The following is a 19882-nucleotide window of genomic DNA, read 5'->3' as shown; positions in this document are numbered from 1 at the left end:
GGAAAAACAAGAGCAAACAACTCCCAATCATAGTACACCAAAAGAAACATCAAAGAATAAAGCAGAACTTAATGAAATGGAGAACAAGCGAACTATACTAAAGATCAACAAAACCGGAATCTGGTTTTTTGAAAAGATAAATAAAATTGATGGCCCTCTTGCTAGATTTACAAGGACTCAAAGAGAAAGGACTCTAATAAACTCAATAAGAAATGAAAAAGGAGAGATCACAACAGACACCACAGAAATACAAAACATCACATTTGACAACTATAAAAAAACTATATGCCCAAAAACTACAGAACGAAGATGAAATGGACATATTCCTGGATTCATACAACCTCTCTAAGTTCATCCAAAAGATAACAGAATTCCAGAAAAGAACAATCTAAGCTCAGAAATTGAAGCAGTAATTAAAAACCTCCCCAAATGGAAAAGTCCCGACCCAAATGGCTACACCCCAGAGTTCTATCAAACATACAAAGATGAACTCATACCTATACTACAGAAACTATTCCACACCATTGAGAAGGATGGTATCCTTCTTAACTCATTCTACGAAGCCAATATCACCTTGATACCAAAGCCAGGAAAGGACACAACAAAAAGAAAGAAAATTACAGACCAATATCCCTCATGAATATACATGCAAAAATCCTAAATAAAATACTAGCAAATAGAATTAAGCAGAACATCAAAAAATAATTCACCATGACCAGGTGGATTTTATTCCAGGGATGCAATGCTGGTTCAACATATGCAAGTCTATAAATGCAATTCACTTCATAAATAAAAAACAATTTAAAAAAGGCCATATGATTCTCTCAATAGATGCAAAAAAAGCACTTGACAAAGTCCAACACACCTTTATGATAAAAACTCTTAACAAAATAGGCAGAGGTGGTTCAACCTTAAACTTACCAAGTCCATTTATGACAAATCACTGCTAATATCATTCTAAATGGGGAAAAATTGAAACATTTCCATTTTTGATCCAGAACTAAACAAGGATGCCCACTATCCTCTCTCCTATTCAACATGGTGCTCAAAGTCCTAGCTATAGCAATCAGGCAAGAGAGGGGTATTGAGGGCATCCAAGTAGGGCAGATGAAATCAAACTCTCACTGTTTGGTGATGATATTAGACCTAGAAACCCTATGTACTCTTCCAAGAGACTCCTAGATTTCATAAATGAATTTGATGAAGTTTCAGGTTATAAAATCAATATACATAAATGAGAAGCATTCATATATGCCAAGAACCATCAATAGAAACTCAAACAAATAATGCGATACACTTTACTATAGACCCAAAGAAAATTATATATCTAGGTGTGTACTTAACAAAAGATATGAAAGATTGTACAAGGAGAACTATGAAGCACTAATAAAAGAAATTACAGATGATTTATACAGATGGAAAAATATTCCTTGTTCATGGATTGGTAGAAACAATATTGTTAAAATGTCAATATTACCTAAAGTGATCTACAGAATCAATGCAATCCCTTTCAAAATACCACCAGCCTTTTTTACAGATCTAGAAAAAAAAATAATTCTTCACTTTGTATGGAAGCAGAAAAAACTTTGTGTAGCTAAAAAGCAATCTAAGTAAAAATAACAAACTGTGAAGCATCAGTCTTCTTGACTTCAAGCTGTATTATAAAGCAATAATACTTAAATCACCCTGAAAATGGCACAAGAACAGAAGCATTAATATCTTGAATAGATCTCAGATACCAGAGATGAAATCATCAGTATACGGTAGCCTAATTTTTGATAAAGCAGACAAAAATATACAATGGGGAAGAGAATCTCTCTTCAACAAACAGTGCTGGGAAAACTGGTTAGCAACATGCAGAAGAGCAAATCAGGACCCCAACCTCTCACTCCTCACAAAAATTCACTCAAGATGGATAACAGATTTAAACCTAAGGCATGAAACTTTAAAAATCCTAGAAGAAGACGTTGGGAAAACCCTATCAGATATTGGTCTAAGCAAAGAATTAATGAAGAAGGCCCCAAAGGCAATCACAGCAGTAACAAAAATAAATAAATAGGACATTATCAAACTCAAAAGCTTCTGCACGGCCAAAGAAATAGTCAGGAAAGCAAACCGAAAATGTACAGAATGGTAGAAAAATTTTTATCCTACACATATGATAAGGGGCTGATAACTAGAATATACTTAGAACTCAGGAAAATCTGCAAGAAAAAATCAAACAACCCTATCAAAAAGTGGGCAAAAGACACGAACAGAAACATTTCTAAAGAAGACAGCATAATGGCTAACAAACGTATGAAAAAATGTTGAACATCTCTAATCATCAGGGAAATGCAAATCAAAACTACAATGGGATATCACTTATCTCCAGTAAGAATGGCCTTTATTAAAAAGTCCCAAAACAATAGATGTTGGTGTGGATTTTGAGAGATAGGAACACTTATACACTGCTGGTGGGACTGCAAAGTAGTTCAACCCCTATGGAAAGTAATGTGGAGATAACTTAAAGTAATACAAGTAGGTCTACCATTTGATCCAGAAATCCCATTACTGGGCATCTACTCAAAGATCTAATGACACTCTCCAAAAGACACCTGCACTCAATGTTTATAGCATCACAATTCACAATTTCAAAGCTGTGGAGACAACCTACATGCCCATCAATTCATGAGTGGATTAATAAAATATGGTATATGTATACCATGGAGTACTATTCAGCTCTAAGAAACAACAGTGATATAGCACATCTTGTATTTTCCTGGATAGATCTGGAACCCATACTACTAAGTGAAGTATTCCAAGAATGGAAAAACAAGCACCACATATACTCACCAGCAACTTGGTATTAACTGATCAGCACCCAAATGGACACATAGGAACTAAATTTATTGGGTATTTTGTGGGTGGGAGACTGGAGAACAGGGAGGGTGTATATATACATAATGAGTGAGAGGTGCACCATCTGGGGGTGGTCATGCTTGAAGCTCAGATTTGTGAGGGAGGGAGTAAATGGCATTATTTAAAACCTTAAAATTTGTACCCCCATAATACGCTAAAATAAAAATTAAAACATAAAAAACACTGGAAACAAAAAAAAAACTGCAAAAAATGAGGTCATAATTAAAGCAATGCTGAAGGGAAATTTATAGCACTAATGCATATATTATACAAAAATTAAAATCTCAGGTAATTAATTTAAACTCTGACTACCAAATAACCTTGAAAATTAAGAGGGGATTATACCAAAGGCAGCAGAAGTAAGGTAAAGATGGCAGCAGAAATCAATGAAATTGAAACTGAATAATTGTAGTGGAAAATCAATGAAAATAGGAGTTGGTTCTTTGAAAATTTCAGTAAAATTGACAAATTTTTAGCAAGACTGAGAAAGAAGGAAAAAGAGAAGACACAAATTACTAATATCAGAAATGGATCATGGACTCTGACTATAGTCACTAAAGACATCAAAAAGACATAAAGGAATCTTACTACAAATCTATATACATACAATTGGCAACTTAGAGAAAATGTAGAACATCCTCAAAAAACACAAATTACCACATCTTACTAATATAAACAATTTTTGGTATGTTTTGCTAATTTTACAAAGTAGGCTACAAAATAGTATATTCAATTAAGTTATTTCTTGGAAAAATATGTATATACACACATACATACATACATACAGACAGACAGACATAGAAAGCCTTTAGTTCTATTCCTTTGTTACTCTTTTGGTGGTATAAATACTGTATTTATTTATTTATTATTATGATTATGATTATAATTCAAGATATTATGAGGATAAAAACATTTTGGTTACATGTAATGTGTTTACCTCACCCAAGCCAGGGCTACAAGTGTGTCCTTCCCCCATACAGTGTGCTCTGCTTCCATTAGCTATGGGTTTGCCCCCCCACTGCCCACCTCATTCCCCCGCCCCCTGAATCCATCCACCTGACCAGCACCAAGAGTATTACTACAATGTGAACACCTTAGTGCTGATCAGTTAATACCAATTTGATGGCTCACATCCAAAAGACAGAAAGCTCATAAATCAACAAACTAATGAACCATCTAAAGGAACTAGAAAAGGAAGATCAAATTAATTCTAAACCTAGTAGAATAAAACAAATAACTAAGATCAGAGCAGAGCTAAATGAGATTAAGAACATAAGAAACATACAGAAGATCAATAAAACCAAAAGTTAGTTTTTTTAAAAGATAAACTAAATTGATAGCCATGTTGCTAGATTGACAAGAACTAGAAAGGAAAGAACTTTAATAAACTCAAACAGAAATAAAAAAGGAGAGGACACTATAGACATTACGAAAAACCAAAACACTATCTTTGAATACTATAAAGAAATTAACACCAATTCTATATAATATCTTACAGAAAATAAAAGCAGGAACATGTCCCAATACATTTTATGAAGGTGGTATTATTCTGACACAAAAACTAGTTAAAGACTGTACAGAAACCCCACAAATTATTAATAATATCTTTCATAAATATAGATGGAAAAATCCATAACAAAATTAGAAAGTAGAATTTAGCAATATAAATAATAATTATACACCAAACCAAGTGGAATTTATTACTGACATGCAAGGATGGTTCAATATTTGAAAATAAATCTATGCAGTCCTCCATATTAACAGTCTAATAAAAGGAAAATAACATGATAATATTATTTGATTCAGAAAACTCATTTAACACAATTTGATATTAATTTATAATAAAAATTGTCAAGTGTATAAATAAATGGGAACTTCTACAACACGATAAATGGCATCTACAAAAAATCTACAGTTGATGTTATATTTAATGATAAGAGATGATAGTATTCCTACTAAGAGTGAGAACAATACAGGGACATTTACTCTTACTCTTCTTAGTCAAAGAGTGCCAGAAGTTCTAGTTAATGCAATAAGGCAATAAAATGCATATAAATCAGAAAGGAAGAGACAAAACTGTTCCTATTATATTTTTAGATGTCCTAATTATGTACATAGAAAATCTCAGGCAATCTATAAAAATGTTTTAGGGCCAATATGTGAGTTCAGGAAGTTCATAGCATATATCAACATACAAACATAAATTCAATTTTTTACATACAATGAAAATATGAATAACACATATTAAAAATGAAAAACCATTTATGATAACTGAAAAAACAAAATAGGTATAAATCTAACAAAACTTGGACAGGTCTTATATGCTGAAAACTACACAATGCTGATTTAAAATAAAGCCTAAAAGATATAAATAAATGGAGAGAGATATACTGTTTTCATGAAGATCCAATCAAGTAAAGATATCAATCCTTCCTCCTGAAATGATATATGGCTATAATTGAATTCCTATTAAAATCTCAACATGATTTTTTGAAAACATTGACAATTCTAAAATTTCTATGAAAAGTCAGAGAAACTTAATAGCTTAAATAATTTTGATAAAGAGGAAAAAGTTTCAACCATGTACAAAAATTAATTCAAAATGAGTAAGAGACTTAAATGTAACAACTTTTAGAAAAAGCATAGGAGAAAATATTTGGGACCTAGGGTTAGGCAAAAAGTTATTAGATTTGACACAAAAATTATAATCCATAAACTTTTAAAAAATGATAAATTGAACTTTGTCAAAATTTAAAAGTTGTGCTCTGAGAAAGACCTATTGAAAGGCTGAATACACAAGCCACACAGTGGTATAAACTATTTTCAAATGACATATGATAAAGGACTGCTATGTAAAATATATTAAGAACTTTAAAATTCCACAGAAGAAAATGGCAACAAATACAATTAGAACATGTACAAATGACAGGTAGAGATATTTCACAGAAGAAGATACATGAGTTGCATGTAAGCACATGTAAATGTGTTCAATGTAATTTTTCATAAGGGAAATTAAAATTAAAACCACAATAAGATACCACTGCACACTTATGAGAATGGCTAGAATAAAAGAGAGTGACAACTGTCTTATCAACAACACTAAATCTTAGCACAGATGTGGAGAAACATACATTGATGATGGGAATGTAAAATGGTACAGCACTCTGCAAAACAGTTTGTTACTTTCTAATAAACTGAACATGCAACTACCATACAATTCATTAATGCAGTTGTGGGTATTTATCCGAGTAATGAATTTATGCTTATAGAAAAAGCTGTACATAATTGTTTATGGCAGCTGCATTCATGATACTCAAAACATAGAAATAGCCTAGATTTCCTTTGCTGGGTGAATATTTAAACAAACTATAGTGCATCCATACTATGAAGCACTACCTGACAATAAAAAAGAAACTATTGGTAAACACAACAACCTGGATGATTCTCTATATAGTTATTCTGGAAGAAAAAGAATTTCAATGCCAATACCAAAGGTTTTCATACTTCATGATCTCATTTATATAACATTCTTTAAATAATAAAATTATAGAGGAGAATAGATCAGTGGTTGCAGGGGTTAAGGTGGAGATGAGGGCAGAATAGAAGTGGGTGTGTCTATAAGGGTAATAAATATGTTCTGTCTCTTGCCTATATCAGTGTCAACATTCTAGTTGTAATATTGTACTATAGATTTTGCAAGATGTTACCATTGTGCAAAATTAGGTAAAGGGTACATAAGATCATTTTATACTATTACATACTTCTGAGTGTGAACCTACAATTATCTCAAAATAAAAAATTTAATTATTTAAAAAAGGAGAAATCAATTTTAATAACACATTTTATTTAACACAATAGATCTAACATATTATCATTCCAACATTTAATCAATATAAAATATTAGGTAAAGGAAAAAGAGATATTTTGGATATTTTTGCACCAAGGCTTCAAACCTGGGGAATATATAAAACATACCTATAGCATATCTCAAATTAGATACTCATTTTCCTCAGAAATGTTTGATCTATATTTAGATTTTATATAATTTAACATTGAAATTAGGTTAATATATTCAAATTATCATAAATACACTTATACTTAAAGATTTTCCGATAATTCAAAGTTACCTAAAGCAGTTTTTTAAACTATTAGTATCCACATTGCTAAAACTGGCTCATCATTTTTAGAATTGACTTTACTTTGAAGTAAAAGCATCAATTTAAAATTACATTTGTCAAAGTGAGTTCAATTTACTAATTTAACTAAATTTACTAATTTCAGTGTCAACTTAGTATTATTAATATTTAATTCAGAGGGAATATTTCATAAATTGAAAATAACTGTAAATGTAATCAATACATAAAAATGTTTTTGCATCAGTCTTTTAGTTTTTCATTCAATGTATTGATTCTGTCAATTACAATTAACACCTTCCACATGTTGATTTATGATAGAAAAATGTGTAATTACATTATTGTTGATATGTATTATTAAAAATTTCTATCTCCATATAAATTTTTGCACTTCTCTAGCTAAGTCTTAAGCTTTCCCTTTCTTGGAGCTTCAGTTTTGGCTCATGGAGATTCAGTATGATATCGGTGAGAAAATGTAAATCACAGTATTACTGAATATTTGGCAAGCCTTTCTTTCGTTTCAGGAAAATCTTGAATGGAAGTTAATGGTACAGATAATCTTTGTAAAATTCACCCATGACTCAATCAATGAGCATTGGCAAAGACCATATGGTCCTTAAATTTGGTGTCTTCCATTATTTTTAACAGCTCCATAAATTGGTGATGATTCATAACAATGCAGGTGTATGCTAAATAGTTGCATCACTGTAAACTGAGCAAGCAAATTTTATTATATATCACACAGGAAATAAAGTAATAAAGGAAACACCAGTCCCTTGTTTTAAAATTATAATAAATCTAGATGCTTTATAGCTGGAACACTGTTGTAATATCTACTTATTTTCTTATCCAGCTGAAATTTTTCTTTGACAGTTGTAAAAGTTTCAAAACTATGCCATGAGTTTGATTTTCTAGGCTGAAAATTTATATTTCTTTATAAACTTAGAAATACTTTGTCACAAAATACATTCAAATTGTTAATTGGGCAGTGTTTCTTACACAAGTGGTCTTAAAAAATTTCATGGAAAATGCATACTATGAGAAAATTCTGCAAGGATTGCAAAATATTTTTTGCACGAAAATAAACTTGCACTAACTTGTTATAACATGTCTGAACAATACCTAGTTTGAAGTACTAACAAGGATAAGACCTCAGTTTGAAAGGGGCCCCTATGAGAGCAATTGAAGCAAGAGCAATTGAAGCAATTTTCTTGCTAAAATTGAAGCAAGAAAAAACACCAAATTTATGGTGAATCTTGGGTAGTAGAATGGTAAAATCATTGATGTTTCATGAAAAGTTGATGGAGACAATGCCCCAAAGAAATCAGTAGTTGACTAAAAGATAACTAATTTTGAGAAAGGACGGAGGTGGGAGTGGGTGGTGGGTAAACTCACAACCAGTGGAGGCAGAGTGCATTGTATAGGGGAAGGGCACACTTGTACCCTTGGCTTCAGCGACACTAAGCCATTACATGTAAACAAAATGTTGAACTCCTATAATATGCTGCAATAAAAAAAGAAAAAAAGGTGAAAGGATAAAACTATGTGGAAGATAAAGCCCAGAGGAGCAGAACATCCACATCAATTTGCCAGGAAAAAAAAAATAATCTTGTTTGTGCCCTAATTGAAGAGGACCAACAGTTAACAGCAGAAACAATAGCCAACAGCATAGACATCTCAAATGGTTTAACTTATACAATTCTGACTGAAAATTAAAGTTGAGTATACTTTCTACTCAAAGGGTGCCAAAACTGTTGTACACAGATCAGTTGCAGACAAGAGCAGAACTTTCAAAGGAAATTTGAATCAAGTGGGATTGAGATCCTGAAGCACTTCTTCAAAAAATTGTAATAGAAGATGAAACATAGCTTTACCAATACAACCATGAAAACAAAGAACAATGAAAGCAATGGATGCCAAGAGGTGGAAGTGATCAAATCAAAGCAAAAATGAGCCAGTCAAGAGCAACAGTCATGGCAACAATTTTGGGGAATGCACAAGGTATTGCTTGCTGACTTTCTAGGGGGTCAAGGAACAATAGCATCTGCTTATTGTTAGAGTGTTTTGAGAAAGCCAAAAATTTAGTGGAAAAACACCCAGGAAAGCATCATCAGGGAGTCCTTCTCCCCCACAACAATGCTCCTGCTGAGTCCTCTTGCCAAACAAGGGAAATTTTGTGAGAACTTCAGTGGGAATCACTACACATCTATCTTTTAGTCCAGATTTGTTTCCTTCCAACTTCTTTTTGTTTCCTAATCTGAAACAATCCTTAAGGGGAACTAACTTTTTTTCATTTAATAATGTAGAATAAACTACATTGACATGGTTCAATTACAGAAACTATAGAGATGAACTAAATGGATGGTATCATTGCTTACAAAATTGTCTACAGCTTGATGGAGTTTATGTTGAGAAATAAAATTTATGTATTTTTTATTTTAATACCATTTCCTAACAACTTTTTTCTTTTTATTTCATCCCATTATGGGGGTACAAATATTGTTAAGATTACATATATTGCCCTTGCCAACCTTCCCCCGTGCTGTGTCAGATCTTCAATAATGTCCAGTCTCCAGGTGGTGCACATCACACTCATTATGTAAGTATACAACCATCCCCTCCTCCCACTTCCCACCTGCCCACCACCCGATAAAAGTTTTTTTTTTTTAATTTATTTTATTTTAGTTTTTTTACATTTTGGTTACATTTTATATCTTTGCCTCTCCGTAGGAAGAGTTAAAGGTATGCCCTTCCCCTCCACAATGCTCACCACTTCCCTAGGATGTGGGTCCCTGCCCCGAATCCCTGGTGAACACTACCAACATTTGAGCACCATAGTTTTTTTTTTTTTTTTTAATTTTTTTTTTACTTCAGCATATTATGGGGGTACAGATTTTAAGGTTTCAATAAATGCCCATTTCGCCCCCTCCCCCAACAAGTCTGAGTCTCCATCATGACCATCCCCCAGATGGTGCACATCTCACTAATTATGTATGTATATACCCGCCCCCCTCCCCTATCCAGCCTGCCCAATACCCTATTACTGTAGTACCTATGTGACCACTTAGGTGCTGTTCAGTTAATACCAATTTGCTGGTGAGTATATGTGGTGCTTGTTTTTCCTTTCTTGAGAAACTTCACTTAATAGTATGGGTTCCAGCTCTAACCAGGAAAATATAAGATGTGCTATGTCACCATTGTTTCTTAGAGCTGAATAGTACTCCATAATATCCATATACCACATTTTATTAATCCATTCTTGGATTGATGGACACGGGCTGTTTCCACAGCCTTGCAATTATGAATTGTGCTGCTATAAACATTCGAGTGCAGGTGTCTTTTTTGTAGAGTGTCATTGGATCTTTTGGGTAGATGCCCAGCAATGAGATTGCTGGATCAAATGGTAGATTCACTTGTATAGCTTTAAGATATCTCCATATTGCTTTCGACAGAGGTTGAACTAGTTTGCAGTCCCACCAGCAGTGTAGGAGTGTTCCTCTCTCTCCGCAACCACGCAAGCATTTATTCTTTGGAAATTTTTTGATAAAGGCCATTCTCACTGGGGTTAAGTGATATCTCATTGTGGTTTTGATTTGCATTTCCCTGATGATTAGAGATGTTGAGCATTTCTCCATATGTTTGTTGGCCATTCTTCTGTCTTCTTTAGAAAAATTTCTGTTCAAGTCCTTTGCCCACTTTTTAATGGGGTTATTAGATTTTTTCTTCCTAATTTTCGTGAGTTCTAAGTATATTCTAGTTATCAGTCCCTTATCGGATGCATAGGATGCAAAAATTTTCTCCCATTCTGTAGGTTGTCTGTTTACTTTCATGACTATTTCTTTGGCTGTGCAGAAGCTTTGTAGTTTGATCATGTCCCATTTATTTATTTTTGTTGCTGCTGTGATTGCCTTTGGGGACTTCTTCATAAACTCTTTGCCCAGGCCAATGTCGAGGAGAGTGTTTCCAACTTTTTCTTCTAGAGTTCTAATAGTTTCATACCTTAGGTTTAAGTCTGTTATCCAGCGTGAGTTTATTTTTGTGAGAGGTGAAAGGTGTGGGTCCTGTTTTAGCCTTCTACAGGTGGCTATCCAGTTTTCCCAACACCATTTATTGAAGAGGGATTCTTTTCCCCAGTGTATGTTTTTTTTTTCTTTATTTCGGAATATAATGGGGGTACAGATTTTAAGGTTTCAATAAATGCCCATTTCCCCCCCTCTCCCCAAAAGTCTGAGTCTCCATCATGACCATCGCCCAGATGGTGCACATCTCACTCATTATGTATGTATATACCCACCCCCCTCCCCCTTCCCACCTGCCCAATACCCTATTACTGTAGTACCTATGGGTCCACTTAGGTGCTACTCAGTTAATACCAGTTTGATGGAGATTATATCTGGTGCTTCTTTTTCCATTCTTGGGATACTTCACTTAGTAGTATGGGTTCCAGCTCTAACCAGGAAAATATAAGATGTGCTATATCGCCATTGTTTCTTAGAGCTGAAAAGTACTCCATGGTATACATATACCACATTTTATTAATCCATTCTTGGATTGATGGGCACTTGGGCTGTTTCCACAGCCTTGCAATTATGAATTGTGCTGCTATAAACATTCGAGTGCAGGTGTCTTTTTTGTAGAGTGTCACTGGATCATTTGGGTAGATGCCCAGCAATGGGATTGCTGGATCAAATGGAAGATTCACTTGTATCGCTTTAAGGTATCTCCATATTGCTTTCCACAGAGGTTGAACTAGTTTGCAGTCCCACCAGCAGTGTAGGAAAGTTCCTCTCTCTCCGCAACCATGCCAGCATTTATTGTTTGGAGATTTTTTGATAAAGGCCATTCTCACTGGGGTTAAGTGATATCTCATTGTGGTTTTGATTTGCATTTCCCTGATGATTAGGGATGTTGAGCATTTTTTCATATGTTTGTTGGCCATTCTTCTGTCTTCTTTAGAAAAGTTTCTGTTCAAGTCCTTTGCCCACTTTTTAATGGGGTTATTTGATTTTTTCTTCCTGATTTTCGTGAGTTCTAAGTATATTCTAGTTATCAGTCCCTTATCGGATGCATAGGATGCAAAAATTTTCTCCCATTCTGTAGGTTGTCTGTTTACTTTCATGACTATTTCTTTGGCTGTGCAGAAGCTTTGTAGTTTGATCATGTCCCATTTATTTATTTTTGTTGCTGCTGTGATTGCCTTTGGGGACTTCTTCATAAACTCTTTGCCCAAGCCGATGTCTAGGAGAGTGTTTCCAACTTTTTCCTGCAGTGTTCTAATAGTTTCATACCTTAGGTTTAAGTCTGTTATCCAGTGTGAGTTGGTTTTTGTGAGAGGTGAAAGGTGTGAGTCCTGTTTTAGCCTTCTGCAGGTGGCTATCCAGTTTTCCCAACACCATTTATTGAAGAGGGATTCTTTTCTCCAGCGTATATTTTTGTCTGCTTTGTCAAAGATTAGCTGGCTATATGAAGATAGTTTTATATCAGGATTCTCACATCTGTTCAACTGGTCAATATTCCTATTTTTGTACCAATACCATATTGATTTAATTACTACAGCTTAGTAGTATAGTTTGATATCTGGCATATTGATGCCTCCCATTTTGTTTTTGTTGCCTAGAATTGCTCTTGATATTCGGGGTCTTCTTTGGTTCCATACGAAGCGTAAAATTATTTTTTCTATATCTGTGAAGAATGCTTATGGGATTTTAACAGGTATTGCATTGAATCTGTAGATCAGTTTGGGTAGTATAGACATTTTGATGATATTGAGTCTGCCGTCCACGAGCATGGTATGGATTTCCATCTGTTTACATCCTCTGCTATTTCCTTCCTCAGTGTTTCATAGTTCTCCCTGTAGAGGTCTTTTACCTCCTTGGTTAAGTATATTCCTATGTACTTTAATTTCTTTGTTGCTATTGTGAAGGGAATTGAGTCTTTGATTTGGTTCTCAATTAGATTGTTGTTGGCGTATATGAATGCCTCTGATTTCTGTGTATTGATTTTGTATCCTAAGACTTTACTAAATTCATTGATCAGTTCCAGGAGTTTCTTGGTTGAATCTTTGGGGTTTTCTAGATACAATATCATATCATCAGCAAACAGTGAAAGTTTGATCTCTTCTGCCCCTATTTGGATACCTTTGATTCCATTTTCCTGTCTAATTGCTGTAGCCAAGACTTCCAGCACTATGTTCAACAGAAGTGGAGACAGTGTGCAGCCTTGTCTGGTTCCAGTTCTAAGTGGGAATGATTTCAATTTTTCCCCATTCAGTATGATGTTGGCTATGGGTCTGTCATATATGGCTTGTATCATTTTTAGGTATGTCTCTTCTATGCCTATTTTCTTAAGTGTTCGTATCATGAAAGGCTGTTGAATTTTGTCAAAAGCTTTTTCTGCATCTATTGAAAGAATTATGTGGTCTTTGTTTTTGCTTCTGTTTATGTGGTGAATTCCATTTATAGATTTACGTATGTTGAACCATCCCTGCATCCCTGGGATGAAGCCCAGTTGGTCGTGGTGGATTATTTTTTTGTTAAGTGTCTGGATTCGGTTAGCTAAGATTGTGTTGAAAATTTTTGCATCTATATTCATTAGGGATATTGGTCTGTAGTTTTCTTTTTTTGTTGCATCCTTTCCTGGTTTTGGGATCAGAGTAATATTCGCTTCATAAAAGGTGTCGGGGAGGTTTCCGTTCTTCTCGATGTTGTGGAATAGTTTCTGCAAGATAGGTACTAGTTCTTCTTTGTAAGTGTCGTAAAATTCAGGTGTGAAGCCATCTGGACCGGGACTTTTCTTTTTAGGGAGATTTTTAATTGCTGTTTCTATTTCAGCTGTTGAGATTGGTCTGTTCAGGGAATCTGTTTATTCCTGGTTGAGCCTAGGGAGGCTGTGTGTTTCTAGAAATTTGTCCATTTCCTCCACGTTTTCCAGTTTATCTGCATAAAGATTTTTATAGTATTCATAAATTGTATCTTGTATCTTTTTGGGATCAGTTGTGATATCTCCTTTTTTGTTCCTGATGGAGCTTATTAGAGATTTCTCTTTTCTGCTTTTCGTTAGCTTAACCAATGGTGTGTCAATTTTGTTTATTTTTTCAAAGAACCAATTTTTTGTTTTATTAATCTCCTGAATAGCTTCCTTGTTTTCAATTTCGTTTAGTTCTGATTTGATCTTGTTGATTTCACTTCTTCTGCTGGGTTTGGGGTTGGTCTGTTCTTCTTTTTCCAGCTCTTTGAGTCGTTTCATTAGATTGTCTATTTGTGATCTTCTTGTCTTTTGGTTATAGGCATTTATGGAGATAAACTTTCCTCTCAGAACTGCTTTAGCTGTGTCCCATGGGAGTTGGTAACTTGTCTCTCCATTGTCGTATTCTTCATAGAATTTTTTAATTTCCGTCTTGATTTCTTCATTTACGAAGTAATCATTTAGTAGGAGGTTGTTTAATTTCCACGTTTTTGTGTAGAAATGTGAGTTTCTGTTAGGGTTGATTTCTAGTTTTATTCCACTGTGATCTGAGAAGGTACATGGTATGATTTCTATTTTTTTTAAATTTCTTGAGATTTTCTTTGTGTCCTAGGATATGGTCAATCTTAGAAAATGTCCCGTGAGCTGACGAGAAGAACGTATATTCAGTGGATTTTGGGTAGAATGTTCTGTAAATGTCAGTCAGACCCAATTGTTCTAGAGTTTTCTTTAAGTCCATTATTTCTTTATTAATTTTCTGTTTGGAGGATCTGTCTCGTGCCGTCAGTGGGGTGTTGAAATCCCCGGCGATTATGGAGTTGCTATTAATCCATTTGCTTAGCTCCAGTAAGGTTTTCTTTATGAATCTGGGTGCGCCTAAGTTGGGTGCATATATATTTAAAATTGTTATCTTTTCTTGCTGAACTGTGCCCTTCACCATTATATAATGACCCTCTTTGTCTTTTACTACTGTTTTTGGTTTAAAAACTAAATCGTCTGAAATAGAACTGCCAAACCAGCCTTCTTTTGGCTTCTATTTGCTTGGAATATTGATCTCCACCCTTTTATTTTTAGTCTATATGCATCCTTGCAGGTTAGATGTGTTTCCTGAAGACAGCATATACTTGGCCTCTATTTTCTTATCCATTCAGCCAGCCTATGTCTCTTGAGTGGAGAGTTTAAGCCATTCGCATTTATTGAGAGAACTGATAGGTAAGGTAGATTACTGATCATTCTGTTGGGTTGGATGTTGTTGCTATGATTTCTGTGTTGAGCCATTGTAATATCTGGCCTTTAATATCTTTGGGTTTTGGTTGTTTTTATATTCGTGGGTTATTATTATGATGTTCCGTGCGTAACGCTGTTTTAAGTAGTTCTTGTAGGGCTGGTCTTGTCTTGGTGAATTCTCTGTGCCTTTGCTTGTCTGAGAATGTTTTTATTTCTCCTTCATATACGAAGCTTAGTTTTGCAGGGAATAATATTCTAGGCTGGGTATTGTTTTGTTTCAAAAGAGTGAGAATGGGGCCCCAGTCTCTCCTTGCTTGTAAAGTCTCATTAGAGAAGTCTGATGTTATTCGAATTGGCTTTCCCTTGTATGTTACTTGCTTCTTTTGTCTTACAGCTCTTAGAAGGGCCTCTTTGGTTGATACTTTGGTCAATCTGATGACTGCATGTCGTGATGTCTTCCTGTTTGCATTGAATCTCCCAGGGGTCCTCTGAGCTTCTTGAACTTGTATATCAAGATTTTGAGCAAGGCCTGGGAAATTTTCCTCTATTATATCTTCAAACAGCTTGTCCAACCCTTGAGTGTTGTCTTCTTCCCCTTCTTGTAACCCTATGACCCTCACATTAGGTTTCTTCACATAATCCCACAGTTCTTGTAGGGTTTGCTCTTTTCTCTTGTTTCTCTGCTCTATTTCTGTGACTGATTTATTTAATTGGAGGGTGTTATCTTCAAGCTCTGAGACTCTTTCTTCTGTTTGATCTACCCTGTTCTTGAGACTTTCTACTGTATTATGTAATTCCTTGAATTGATTCTTCATTTCCAGGAGTTCGGTTACACATTTTTTCATTGTTTCTATTTCTTTTCCCGTATCCTGGAGGCTTTTGGTGATTTCTTTGTGGTGGTTATTGACTTCTTTTTGCAGCTGGGTGAGTGTTCTTATGATCCACATACAAAATTCCTCTTCTGTCATATTTGTTTCCTGATTTTGGTTGGTGTCCGTTTCTAGGGGGCTGGTGCTCCTCTTTGTGCGTGTGTTTTCCGTTTGGTTCTTCATATTTCCTGAATTCTTTCGCTGATTTCTTCCCATGTCGATCATTTGTTGTTTCTTTCCTTAAGTGATTGTTTGGGTATTCACACACCTTGTTTAGTTTCTGAGACGTTAGGTGGTGTCCGTGGGTGAAATTGGACCACTCCCTGTATATTGAATCAGTGGGTGCCGTGGAAAGGCTGTGCAAGATGCCGTCCCTGTCAGTAGGTGGTGTTTGCTTGGAGGAACTGGCTATGCTCTGGATTTTTTTTTTTAATTATTTTTTTTTATTTTGGCATATTATGGGGGTACAGATTTTAAGGTTTCAATAAATGCCCATTTCCCCCCCTCCCCCCAAAAGTCTGAGTCTCCATCATGACCATCCCCCAGATGGTGCACATCTCACTCACTATGTATGTATATACCCGCCCCCCTCCCCCCTCCCACCTGCCCAATACCCTATTACTGTAGCACCTATGTGTCCACTTAGGAGCTACTCAGTTAATACCAGTTTGCTGGAGAATATATCTGGTGCTTGTTTTTCCATTCTTGGGATACTTCACTTAGTAGTATGGGTTCCAGCTCTAACCAGGAAAATATAAGGTGTGCTATATCACCATTGTTTCTTAGAGCTGAATAGTACTCCATGGTGTACTTATACCACATTTTGTTAATCCATTCTTTGATTGATGGGCACTTGGGCTGTTTCCACAGCCTTGCAATTATGAATTGTGCTGCTATAAACATTCGAGTGCAGGTGTCTTTTTTGTAGAGTGTCACTGGATCATTTGGGTACATGCCCAGCAATGGGATTGCTGGATCAAATGGTAGATTCACTTGTATCGCTTTAAGGTATCTCCATATTGCTTTCCACAGAGGTTGAACTAGTTTGCAGTCCCACCAGCAGTGTAAGAGTGTTCCTGTCTCTCCACATCCTCGTCAGCATATTTGAAGCCCATCGTATTACATGAACTGGTGACCTCTGAATTGAGATCTGTCCCACCAGGTCTTTTGGACTTCTATGTGGGCTCCCTAAGTGTGCATATTAGAAAACACATGGAAATTCATTTTCATGGTGCACTGTAGCCCATACTGACTGCAAATGTAATCCAAGAGCCCTATAATGATTACAGCTACCCCCACAAAATGGAATGCACTGCATGGATAGATTGTGAAGTTTTTCATACTTAAAGTGCTCAAGTGCAGTTAGACTTTTTACTTGATAGGAATTCCACTTGTTTTTTTTTTTGTTTGTTTGTTTGTTTTTTTTTTTTTTTGTGTGTGTGTGTGTGTGTGACTGGCAAAGAATTTTCAGCAGCAAACATAAAACCAGTAATATAACAAAACTGATTCTCTTAACTCCTGGCTACTTTATCAAAATACTGGTTAGAGACTGTGGATCCAGATTAACAGGAAAAATATCTTCTCAAAGTATCCTTTCCCTTGTGGTTATCACAGAATATTTAATTTAAAGCATTAACTGTAATAATAAAATTTAGAGAGAGTTTTTTTTTATTATATTAGAAATAAACTCATTTCTATTTAGTTAAATATATTTGTAACAGTTGGAAATATATTTGAGCACATATTTGCTCAAACTGCATGTCTTGCAGACTTCTTAATCCTCAGAGAAATACTTGGGTAAACAAGGAAAAAGTTTTTCATAATACATCCTATAAACTCATAGCATCAAAATTCAGTATACCAAAAAAGGCCACTTAAGGCAGTGAACACAATTTGTCTCCAGAGATGGAGCCATCAATCATATTATTTTGCTTCCTGTTACATCTCTGAGCATATTGAGACCAGGCTATTGGTCTTCAACTAAAATAACTCTACTTTGCTGCAAAATTGGTGAAAACATGAGATCCTACATTTGTCTTGTTTTGCCTAGGCAGTAATCTTTGGTTTTTAGACATTCTTCCAAACTGGAAACTGGAAGAGTTATTGTCATTCCTAGGGGTAGTTTTATATTATTTTTCCTTTTAAAGTCTAATCAAAAAACAGCACATAGGAACTAATCACCGTGGTCTTTCATGAGGAGCAACCAAGTGTTACCAAAGGCATTATGTGCGGTCAATGACAGTTGTCTGTTTCTGACAAAGCCTGATGGAAGCAGCACAGATTTTGGAGGATTACAATATGTTTGTAAGCTTACATTATCACTGATTTCTTGAGTAGCCTTGCACAAAGTTATTTAGGTGGCCAAATTTCAGTTTCATCATTAATTAAATAACGATAGGTTGGTGCATAAGTAATTGTGGTTTTAGCATTATTGAAATTGCCTTTTGATATTGGAATGCATTGTTAAATAAATGTGGTTGTGTTATAAATTTTTAATGCACATTTCTCACTTTATGGTTTTTGCCAATGACTCATCACTTGGTGTTTATCTTATATTTACTTTACACTATGGAAATGTTAGACAAAAAGCAAATTTGAGTGATTTTATTATTTGAGTTCAAAATTGGGCATAAAGCAATGGACACAACTCATAACATCAACAACGTATTTGGCCCTGGAACTTCTAATGAATATACAGTGCAGTGGTGGTTCGAGTGCTTTTGCAAAGGAGATAAGAGCCTTGCAAATGAGAAGCATAGTGGCTGGCCATCACAAATTGACTATGACTAATTGAGAGCCATCATCGAAGCCCATCCTCTTACAACTACAGGAGAAGTTGCCAAAGAGCTCAACATCAACCATTCTACAGTGGTTCAGCATTTCAAGCAAATTGGGAAGGTGAAAAAGCTTGCTAAGTGGGTGCCCCATGAGCTAACTGAAAATCAAAAAAAAATTGTCATTTTGAAGTGTCATCTTCTCTTCTTGTATGCAACAACAAAGAACCATTTCTCGATTGGATTGTGACGTGTGATGAAAAGTGGATTTACAACAAACAGCTCAGTAGTTGGACTGAGAAGAAGCCCTAAAGCACTTCTCAAAGCCAAACTTGCACCAAAAAAGGTCATGGTCATTTTTTGGTGATCTGTTGCCAGTCTGATCCACTGCAGCTTTCTAAATCCCAGTGAAACCATTACATCTGAGAGGGATGCTCAGCAAATTGATGAGACCCACTGAAAACTACAATGCCTTCAACCAGCATTGTTCAACAGAAAGGGCTTAATTTTCTCCATGACAACACCGGAACACATGTTCCACAATCAATTCTTCGAAATTTGAACCAATTGGGCTATGAAGTTTTGCCTCATCTGCCATATTCACCTGACCTCTCACCAACGAACTACCACTTCTTCAAACATCTCGACAACTTTTTGCAGGGAAAATGCTTCCACAACCAGCAGGATGCAGAAAATGCTTTCCAAGAGTTCATTGAATCCCAAAGCATGGATTTTTATGCCACAGTAATAAAACAAAAACTTATTTCTTGTTGGCAAAAATGTATTGATTGTAAGGGTTTCTCTTTTAATTAATAAAGGAGTGTTTGAACATAGTTATAATTATTTAAAATTCACAGTCCAAAGCCACAATTACTATTCTACAAGCCTATAGCTATAATAACTGAAAGAGTGTCTTTCAATGATTAAATGAATCACATACATACAAGTATGTTTAATACTCTCTGTAAACTAACATAAAAGCACATATTATACTGATTGTAACCTAAGAGATACT

Source organism: Microcebus murinus, chromosome X, assembly GCF_040939455.1.
Source record: "Microcebus murinus isolate Inina chromosome X, M.murinus_Inina_mat1.0, whole genome shotgun sequence".
NCBI lineage: Eukaryota > Metazoa > Chordata > Mammalia > Primates > Cheirogaleidae > Microcebus > Microcebus murinus.
The sequence above is the reverse complement of the archived record's forward strand: the minus strand, read 5'-3'. Positions refer to the sequence as shown.